The following is a 9446-nucleotide window of genomic DNA, read 5'->3' as shown; positions in this document are numbered from 1 at the left end:
TAGACTCTAGCGACTGAATGATATAACTTTGGATCTTTGCCACAAGGCCCAAAAAGATGTGGTGAATCATATAATAGCCATTCCCACCCAGCCTGTAACAGAAAATGCATGCTATACAGCCAATCAGATTTAGATTGGTGACAATCCCAGGATTTTTATTTATTTCTTACTATATTTTTTTGGTTTTGTTTTTACATGCAGAAAATTTACTACTAATTTTGGATATGGCCTACTCCAACCACAGATCTAGCCAATGACACTAAGACAGGTCATTGTTTCTATTTTCATATTTTGCTAAGGGGTTAGAACTTAAAGAGTAGTACTTATCCAAGCAGGCCACTTGCATGTACTTTTTTTATGCTCAATAAAGTTTAGAGAAAAATTTTTCCATAATTTTGAGGTGGTGACTATGTGATGGAAAAAAGGTAAAAGAATCTAAGTAAAAGTGAACGTCAACCACAAAGTCGATCGTATCATCAATTGTGGCTAAGGGTATGGTCATAGCAGAAGTAGAAGAACTGATTTAGACTTAGCCATAATCAGCCATGTTTATGTCACCTCAGTCCATATTTACCATACCAAGCCAGGGTCAGTCTAGACTTAGCCCGATAAAAGTGCTCATTTCAATAGATTATCATTGTTATCAAGTGCAATCTACAATGGAAACTTACAATAAATATTAAAAAAGCATCAGGCAAAACTCCCGTAACAATACTCTGTTTTAAGTTTTAATAATCTTTTAAAAGAGCACATATTAACTTTTACATGGAAACTTCGTCTTGCTTGGAATTGGGGCACGCTTGTGAGAGCTCAAGCCGAACTGGGCAATGACCACTTCCATAAAAGCCTGCAGAGAGTTTTAAGATCAATGTTAGACAATTTAGTATGCTAGAAAAAGAGTAAACTTTCTGTAGGGGCTGACCTATCAAGAAATAAACAATTTCTATGTCATTTACTTTTTATTTTATGAGTATAATCAAAATGAAATAAGATGCACCTTCTAATTCAATCCCTTGCCCATGCATCTCACATGCAGTAATTCTATCTTTCAGTTACTCAGAAACTATGAAATAGTCTATTCTCATTCTTTTTCCTCGATACCTGCAAGAAAACCACCCATTTTACATTCATGAGTCAGTAAATCCCAGCCTAGGATAGTTAATCACTCAGCTAGAAAATATATTGATTATCCAATGTCAACAAGTGCAACAAATTAACAATCCAACATTGTTAATATAGCATCAATTTGCTAGGATAGTTGTGATATATATATATATATATATATATATATATAAGTGATTGTTGTGATTTCAATTTCTTACTTCCCAATGGGATTTCCAGACCATGAGAAACCACGCTCCATGTCCTTCTCCTTGTGTAGGAATCTGTATGCATCTATTAGCTTTCCCGAGGCATAAGCCATGTTAATCAACATATAAATTAAGAAATTTATCAACGGAATTTAAAAAAATCCTATAACCATAAGGAAGTCAATGGAGTTCAAACTTTGAATTTTTGGTCATCAATCACTAAGAATATAGCAAAATGAATAAATAAGCTTCCTACACAACATCCCTAATGCCAGCCCAGGATCATGAAAAGGGTTATAAACTCACATCACCGAGTTGGTTCAACACAAGGATATTTTAGTTTGTTTATTATAAATGCAAACTCCTAATTCCTTCAGGAACAAAGAAGCAATCTCATACAACTTAATTGAACTTAACATTAATCTACCTGATATATTGAACTTAATATAAAACCAATTTATTCATATGTAAGTTCAGATTAAAGGCAAAGTAAATATTCATTTTTAACTAAAAAGAGAACAGATTATAGGACAAGTTTATTTGCAACAATCTGCTAATATTAGGTGAATTTTCTGCTCAAGAAACCCAACTTCATTCTTCCTTCTCACAACTAGTAAAGATTGGAAGATCTGTTGCAACAAAATCACAAAACTATCATGCTGATACCTGAAACAAGTTTGGGAGATTATCTTCCTTTTTTTTTTTTGCTAAAAAAAATTATATAATGTGGAGCCTTTATATTGAACAACGTGGGAAAATAAACAAAAGGTTTTTCTAAAACTAAAAATGGAGCTTTTCCATGAGAAGCTGTATGAAATGGAGCCATGATGTTCCTCCAAGCACATGCATGCCATGAGAGAAGAGTAAAGAAAAAAAAGAATTATACATGAATCTGTGACCAATAGAGCCTCTGCTCCATGAGAAACTGGGTAGAGCAGCAATAGATATAATGGGGAGACTGGAACCAGCTTTCCTCTTTCCACTAAATGTAGGGGGGAATTGAAGACAGGGCGACTAAAGCAATTGTTGGAACAAGTTGCTACTTCACTTTTTTTTTCTTTTTTCCCTCCTGCTGACCTCAGTCTCATGGAAAAGCCATTTGCTTGCACGTGATAATTTCACAACACTAATTTCTATGCAAAATGAAGGAAGCAAAGATTTTCTAATCACGCACTCTTTCAGTATAGTACCAAATCGCCTCCTTTCAGCTAATGTAAATCCAGGCTGCCCACAGTCCTGCATCATAAAAAATTAAATAAAAGCCAAATCATAATTATGTTAAATATGGAGTACGCTACATAGTAAAGTGCACATAACTACATGTCATTAAAAAAAATTAGTTTAGATAACTATTCATAATTCATAAACAAAACATCTCAGAAAACAGTCATCATTAACTTAAATGGTAATGATGTTTACAGAAACATTTTATTCCTAAATAAAATCTTGTACTACCCTGACATAATCTGAATACCCTGTTCTAGATTAATAGTCTTGTTATTATGCAAATTAGAACGAAGCAAGTGAAAACACATAAGGGAGGGGGGTGGGGAAGGTGGTCAATTCTCATTCCCGCAACTTCAATTTTTCATGTGTAGCAGATTTTCTTTAGTAGGCAAGATAATAAAGCTCAAGTAGCCAAGAGCCTTGTGATGCAACTGGCAATTCTTGGAATTTTCAATGGAGACAAACGTTTAGGGTTCAAATCCCCCCTCCCCCATTATAACTATTGAATTTTTTTAACAAAAAAGCCTAGTATTTTGCCAAATGTATAGAGAACTAAAGTATTACAAAACTATGTCCAAACAAGCACCAATAGACTAACACCATTCTGCTTTGCTGCACTGAAAAATTCAGGATGACTCACATCGATCTCTTCATGACTGCAAGTAACAAATGCAAGCAGTTGGAAGAGTATATAAGCTCAACACCCCCCCCCCCCTTTTTTTCCCAAGAATAAGGTGATAGATTGAAGAGGAAAACAATTACCTAACATTCAGATCACCACACCATATGAGAGGCTTATCTGAAGATTGAAGGACAAACTCCAATATCCTTTTATCCCATTTCCTTCTCCTTGGAAATGAATTTTCCTCCTCTTTCCAACCATTGTTTGGTGCATATGTATTCAATAATCTAAATGTATCAAATTCAGCTAAAATGACTCAGCCATCTGGTTCATGCTTTGAAGCTAGCAACAAAGACAAGTGTATGATTCAACTGCCATTCCATTGCAAATGCAGAAAAGAAGAACAGATTTTAAGGGATGAATTCCAAGCATAAATATGCATCCAAGACTTCACCAAATATGGAAATAAAAATGTAAAATATAGGAAAATGAAAACATTCATTTTTATTTTTTATTTAGCAAGTACTTAAACATGCATTCAATCTGAGAAAGTAAAAGTTTACTGACACAGGGCAAACCAAAACAATGCAATAATAATATTGAAGAAGGTTTGATTTGCAAATTAGATATTTAAAAAGCCTATGATCATGTTAGCTGGGGAACCTTACTGTATCTGCTAGAGAGAATAGGGTTTGGTGAGAGATGGAGGGGCTGGATCCATACGTGTATTACTACAGTCTGGTTTTCAATTCTTGTAAACAATTCTCCAATAGGCTTTTTCCAATAGGGGCTTAAAGCAAGGAATCCTCTCTCGCCTTTGCTGTTTATCTTGATGATGGAGGTTTTGAGAAAAATGTTGAGTTGGATGGAGGGCATGGAATACATATCTGGCTTCAATGCTGGTAATGGTTTTGATAATGGGTTTAAGATCTCACCTGTTGTTTGCTGACAATACGAATCTGTTTTGTGATGCAGTAAGGTACCAACTCCTTCAAGATGTTGCAGGTTTGAAATTTAATCTGAATAAGAGTGAAGTAGTCGAGGTCGGAGATATTGACAGATTGGAGGAGTTAGCTTCTTTACTAATGTAAAGTTGGGAGTTTACCCAAGAATTATTTGGGAATGCCTTTGGGTTGTCTTTTAAGGCTATGATAGTGTGGAATCCAATTATTGGGAAAATGGAGGAAAGATTGAAAAGATAAACTAACACTGCTTAAGAGTACATTGTCAAGCCTTCCAATCTACTACCATTCTGTGTTTACTATCTCGTCTTATGTGTCAAATAGATTAGAGAAGTTTGCAGAGGAATTTCTTATGGAGAGGAAAGGGGGGAGTGGATTAAGTTTCACTTGGTGGATTGGAATACAATTTGTTCTTCAATTGCTTGTGGTGGTTTGGTGGTGCATAAATTAGGTACTTTTAATTAGACTCTCTTACTAAGAGATTCATTTATCAAGACCAATCATCGCTTAAAGTATGGGCTGGATAGGCCAATAGGGGAGGTTGAACAAAGCCGGTGAGTTAAACAGTTGGGTGTAGCTTATGAAGGAGTATTAAAAGAGGGTGGGACATATTTGTTAGTCATGTGTGTTTTTTTGAGGTCAGGAGTGGAGAAATGTGTGCAATTTTGGCATGATAGGTGGTGTGGGGATCTCTATTTTGAGGAAAAATACCTGACCTTGTACTCTTTGGTAGTCGACCAGGAAGCTTTCATAGTTTCATACTTGAAAGGCAATATCAATGAGAGGGAGAAACTTTGGGATTTCTGGTTCATAAGCCAGCATAATGACTAGGAGATGGACATGGTTGCCTCCTTGCTTGGATTACTTGTATTAAAAAATACCAAGGAGGACAGGTCCGGATAGAATGGGGTGGAGATTGCAAGGTAAAGGGGTTTTTAATGTGCCATCTTACCATGGTGTGCTCTGAACCCCAAGAAGCATTCCATAGAGAGAGGAATTTGGTATATCAAAGCACGAAAGTGGGTAGCCTTATTTGTGTGGACAGCAATGTGGGGGAAGATTTTGACTAATTATAACCTTAAAAGGAGAGGAATAACACTAGTAGACTGGTGTTGTTTATGTAAGTGTGGTGGGGAGTCAATGGATCATATTGCTATTTTATTGTGTTTCTGTCGATGTTGTGGGGCTACATATTTTGTCTTTTTGGATTTAATTGGGCGATGTCATGAAGAAGATTTGATTTACCGGTTGGGTGCAGGAATTGGTTTGTTAAATGCTTGTCCAATGTGGCTTTTGTGGCATGAGCAGAATTCTCTCACCTTAAAAGATATGGAATGTTCAGAAGGGTAGTTGAAGCTTTCATTTCATAGATTACTCAGTGAACGGGTGATTGTCTTGGGCTTTAGTGACTAAGTTCGCTAATTCAATATCCTCTCAGGATAAAATTTTTAGACAATGTTGAGCTTTGTATTGTTCATGAGGTATTTATTTCAGAATAAAATCTTTTCTTTATAAAAAAATGAAAACATGTGTTATTGCAAAATGAAATACCTATTCTGTCAAGATTGAAAAAGATCTTTTTTGGTTGGAAACACTTCTTTACAATTAATGCAGTTCCAGCATACTTTGAATCTGCAAGAGACCACCAAACATGATAATTTGCAAAGGGTGGACTTGAAAGGGCATGCATCAATATTTGTATGGTTTTGATAAAAATACAAAAATGATTGCACGTGAGAGATATCATAAGTGTTACATCTATATCAAATTGGTTTCTAAAAAACCTGTTAATGAAATCCACAACAAATAGGATATATGCTTCCATATTATTCAAAGCCAAGCAACGTTATCATTTCCAATTGTGACAAGAAAAGATATAACAACCCCATTCAATTACTAGGTTGGCTATCTTCAAGTTCTCTATGTTGATGGGCAAGTAATAACACTTGATAAGGTTGCCAATAAAAAGCTTCAATATTTGATTTAGAACTGAGTCTTAAGATTCAGATGAAGGATTTAAAGCACACTTCTACTGATTAAAAAAAAAAAGTATAAGTGATGCAGTGCACTCATTCAACATTATAAGTTTCAAACTTTTGATGGTTAATACTTAATACAACACACCAAATAAATTGATCATACATCAAACATCAATATGATTAGTATACATTTGAAAATCTTCTAAAGAATTTCAAATTCACATAATAGTAAAGGGTCACTATCACTGTTTGTTCTGCTATTGCAGCTACAACTTTCCCAGTTGACAACAGCAACAACAACAACAGCAAATCCTTAATCCCAAAGTTATTGGGGACAGCTAATCTTTCTCAGTTGAATAAAACTTATTTATTAAGTAAAAAATGTAAAGGTAAAGGGTTTCAATGGAAACATGTATCCACATGCACACACACATGTGTGTGTGTGTGTGTGTGTGAGAGAGAGAGAGAGAGAGAGAGATAAGTTTTATTGACACCTGATAAAAAAAAAAAGTAATAAATTTTAATGAAAGTAGGGAAACCCAATGTAGACAGTGTATATACAAAGGTAGTCCATAAAGAATTACATTACATAATAATTACATTCTACGAGAGAGAATCTATAAAGCTTTAATTCATTGAGACGTCATAGTAACCTGAAAATGGTTTACCTGTTTTTCTTCGCGTGATGAGCCTGTATCATCTTTTAATTCTCCTGGATTTTTAGGTGCACCCTCCAAACCAGCTGCAGTCATCCTTACTTCCTAAAAGTGATGTCTGGTTAGTTGACAACAAAAAGGGATGAAGCCCAAAAAATAAAAAATAAAAAAACAATTCACAGAACAATTTTGAAGCACACATAAGTTGTGCCAAACCATCCCCTGGGCTCAGATTAAATATAACCACTTCCCTTTGTGAAAGAACCCCCTCAAATCCAACGGGTAAACAGTGTAATATGTACAACTCCGTCAAAATTAAGCAATTAGTTTACACAAGTGTTTTGGAGAGGTGTAATCTGCCAATGGATATTCTTTTGTTCTTGCTATAAATAACTCTGATTGTTAACTCACATTTAATGCAATTTCATTTGTTTACCCAAAAAAAAAACAAAAAGAATGAGACACCTCAATCAAATACCAAAACATCAAACAGCAAATGTGCCATTCCACACATGCATCAATGCTCAAAGACTCAAACTTTAAATCCCCATGTTCCAATACACAAATTCATGAACTTTTCCATATACAAAACACCCACTTGCCATTACATTCATCTTATCTACATTAATCTAATGCCTACATAGTGTTAACAATATAAAGTGTGAGAAAGACTGAATAGTCTGTATATTGATGTGTGTATAATAATGTACAATAAAGAGCTTTATATAGGCTAGGTATGTGTGCAGTACAGGCATGTGTGCAGTACAAGTAAAAGGAGTAAACTACAAATACAAATACAGTATACTGGGCTAAACTAGTCTAAACTATACACTAACACGTAGAATCAACTTAAAAAAAAAAACGTTAAGACTCAAACTTTAAATACAATGTTCTAATACACACATTCATCAATTTTTCCATATATAAAAAAACACCCACTTGCCATTTCATTCATCTTATCAATGTTCATCAAATTCCCACATAGAATCAACTAAAAAAACACTATTTTCAAAAGTGGTACATCAAAATAGAGAGTATAGGTACTGTAAGAGAGTCACCTGTATTGCAATGACATCGGTCAAAACTGGTGACCAACTTGGTGAACTCAGGCCAGTTGTTCTTGACTCGGAGAAGAAAGCTATTGGCATTCCAAGTCATGAACTTTGATGGCTCTCCTTTGCTTTCATTTGATAATGAAACGTCTTCTTCCTTTTCAGGCTGTGAAAGAGAGGGCTTTTTCGAAGACCCTTCCTTCTCTACTGGTTTGAAGAAGCGTTTCATGGCACAGTGTCTCTCACTCTCCACTCTCAGCTCAGCGTTGTCAGCTTTCCAATATAAATATTGACGTTTCTGCAATGTCTCTCGCTGCAGCCTCTACATTTTTTTTTTTTTTTTCTTTTAATGTGTGCATTTTTTGTTTTTTGTTTTTGGAAATTTTAATGTGTAAAGGTTTTTTTTTGTTGTTGTTGTTGTTGTTGTTGTTGTTGTGTGGGGAAATTTTAATGTGTAAAGTAAAGTTGGTTTCCAAGCGAACAGGGTTGATTCAATTGGTCAAGCTTGAATGTTTCGCCTAAAAGATGTAGGTTCGAGTTTAGGCTCAAGTTCCACTATCAAAAGTCCTCTTTAGTGGGCGATTTATAAGTCCAATGTAAGTTCTCTATGAGGTTTACGACTTAGCTCTAATCTAACATGAGGTAACCTCCCCTCACCTAAACTAGTGTATATCTAAAAAATTTTGATTTAAAAAAAAAAAAAAGTGTAAAGTAAAGTTACTTGTATGCCCTTTTTGTTATAAACACTGTGATTGATAATTAGGAAAGGTTTTGAGGCAGCAAAATTTTTCCCTTGATAATTTGATATACAATGCAACGATTACAAGGTGTCCTTCTCTGTTACTATTATTTATTTATTTTTAATTATTGGTGTCCTTATGGAGAAATCATATATAATATGTTTAGTGAGTTTTTTTTTTTTTTTTTTATTATCACCTTAAACTTATGAAACCATTTCAATTTAAAGTTTACTTTCATCCCTGTAATTCATTTTACATTATTTTGAATAGTAGTGGAGTAGTCATCTATGTAACCAAGCTCTGGCTTATTTGACAATAAAATAAATTAAGCTTAATTATATAATCTAGTTTAGTAATGATCTCGACTTCAACTCATGTTTGAAATTAAATTAAACGAAAAATTTGAACTTTTAATACTCGATTCTTTTAACCTACTTAGACCAAAGTGGACCTAAATATATTGAATTAGACCATAATAGACCAAAGTGGATTGACCGAAATGATTAGAATGGACAGAATTAGGCTAAAATAAACCAAAGTGGACCGAATTGGATAGATATAGACCAAAGTGGACCAAATTGGACCAAAATAGATCGAAATGGACTGAATGGACATAAGGGGAATGGAATGGACCGAAGTAGTCCGAAATGCTATTCCAAAGTGACTCAAAAGTAGTGTAGTAAACTAGTAATAATACTAATAAATATTACTCTTCAGCTTTCAAGTTGATTATTATGTTGTTGATGTGAAACTAACCAATTATGTCACTTTGTAATTTTTTTTAGTTAGTAAACAATATCGTTTAAAGGCTCTTCTATATTAAAATTTTAATGAAAACATTCATAAAATATATTATTTAAAAGAACTTATTTTTTTTATTAATAATTCACTCATTTAG

The 9446-nt window shown here is 34.2% G+C and overlaps 1 pseudogene; it reads right to left on the bottom strand.

Moving 5' to 3' along the window:
- Nucleotides 1-682: 682 nt before the first annotated feature.
- Nucleotides 683-8158, bottom strand: LOC115964255 (annotated as a pseudogene).
- Nucleotides 8159-9446: the final 1288 nt, after the last annotated feature.

The sequence above is a fragment of the Quercus lobata genome, chromosome 10, assembly GCF_001633185.2.
Source record: "Quercus lobata isolate SW786 chromosome 10, ValleyOak3.0 Primary Assembly, whole genome shotgun sequence".
NCBI classification, from domain to species: Eukaryota; Viridiplantae; Streptophyta; class Magnoliopsida; order Fagales; family Fagaceae; genus Quercus; species Quercus lobata.
Note: the sequence above shows the minus strand (reverse complement) of the source record. Positions and strands in the feature narration are given on the sequence as shown.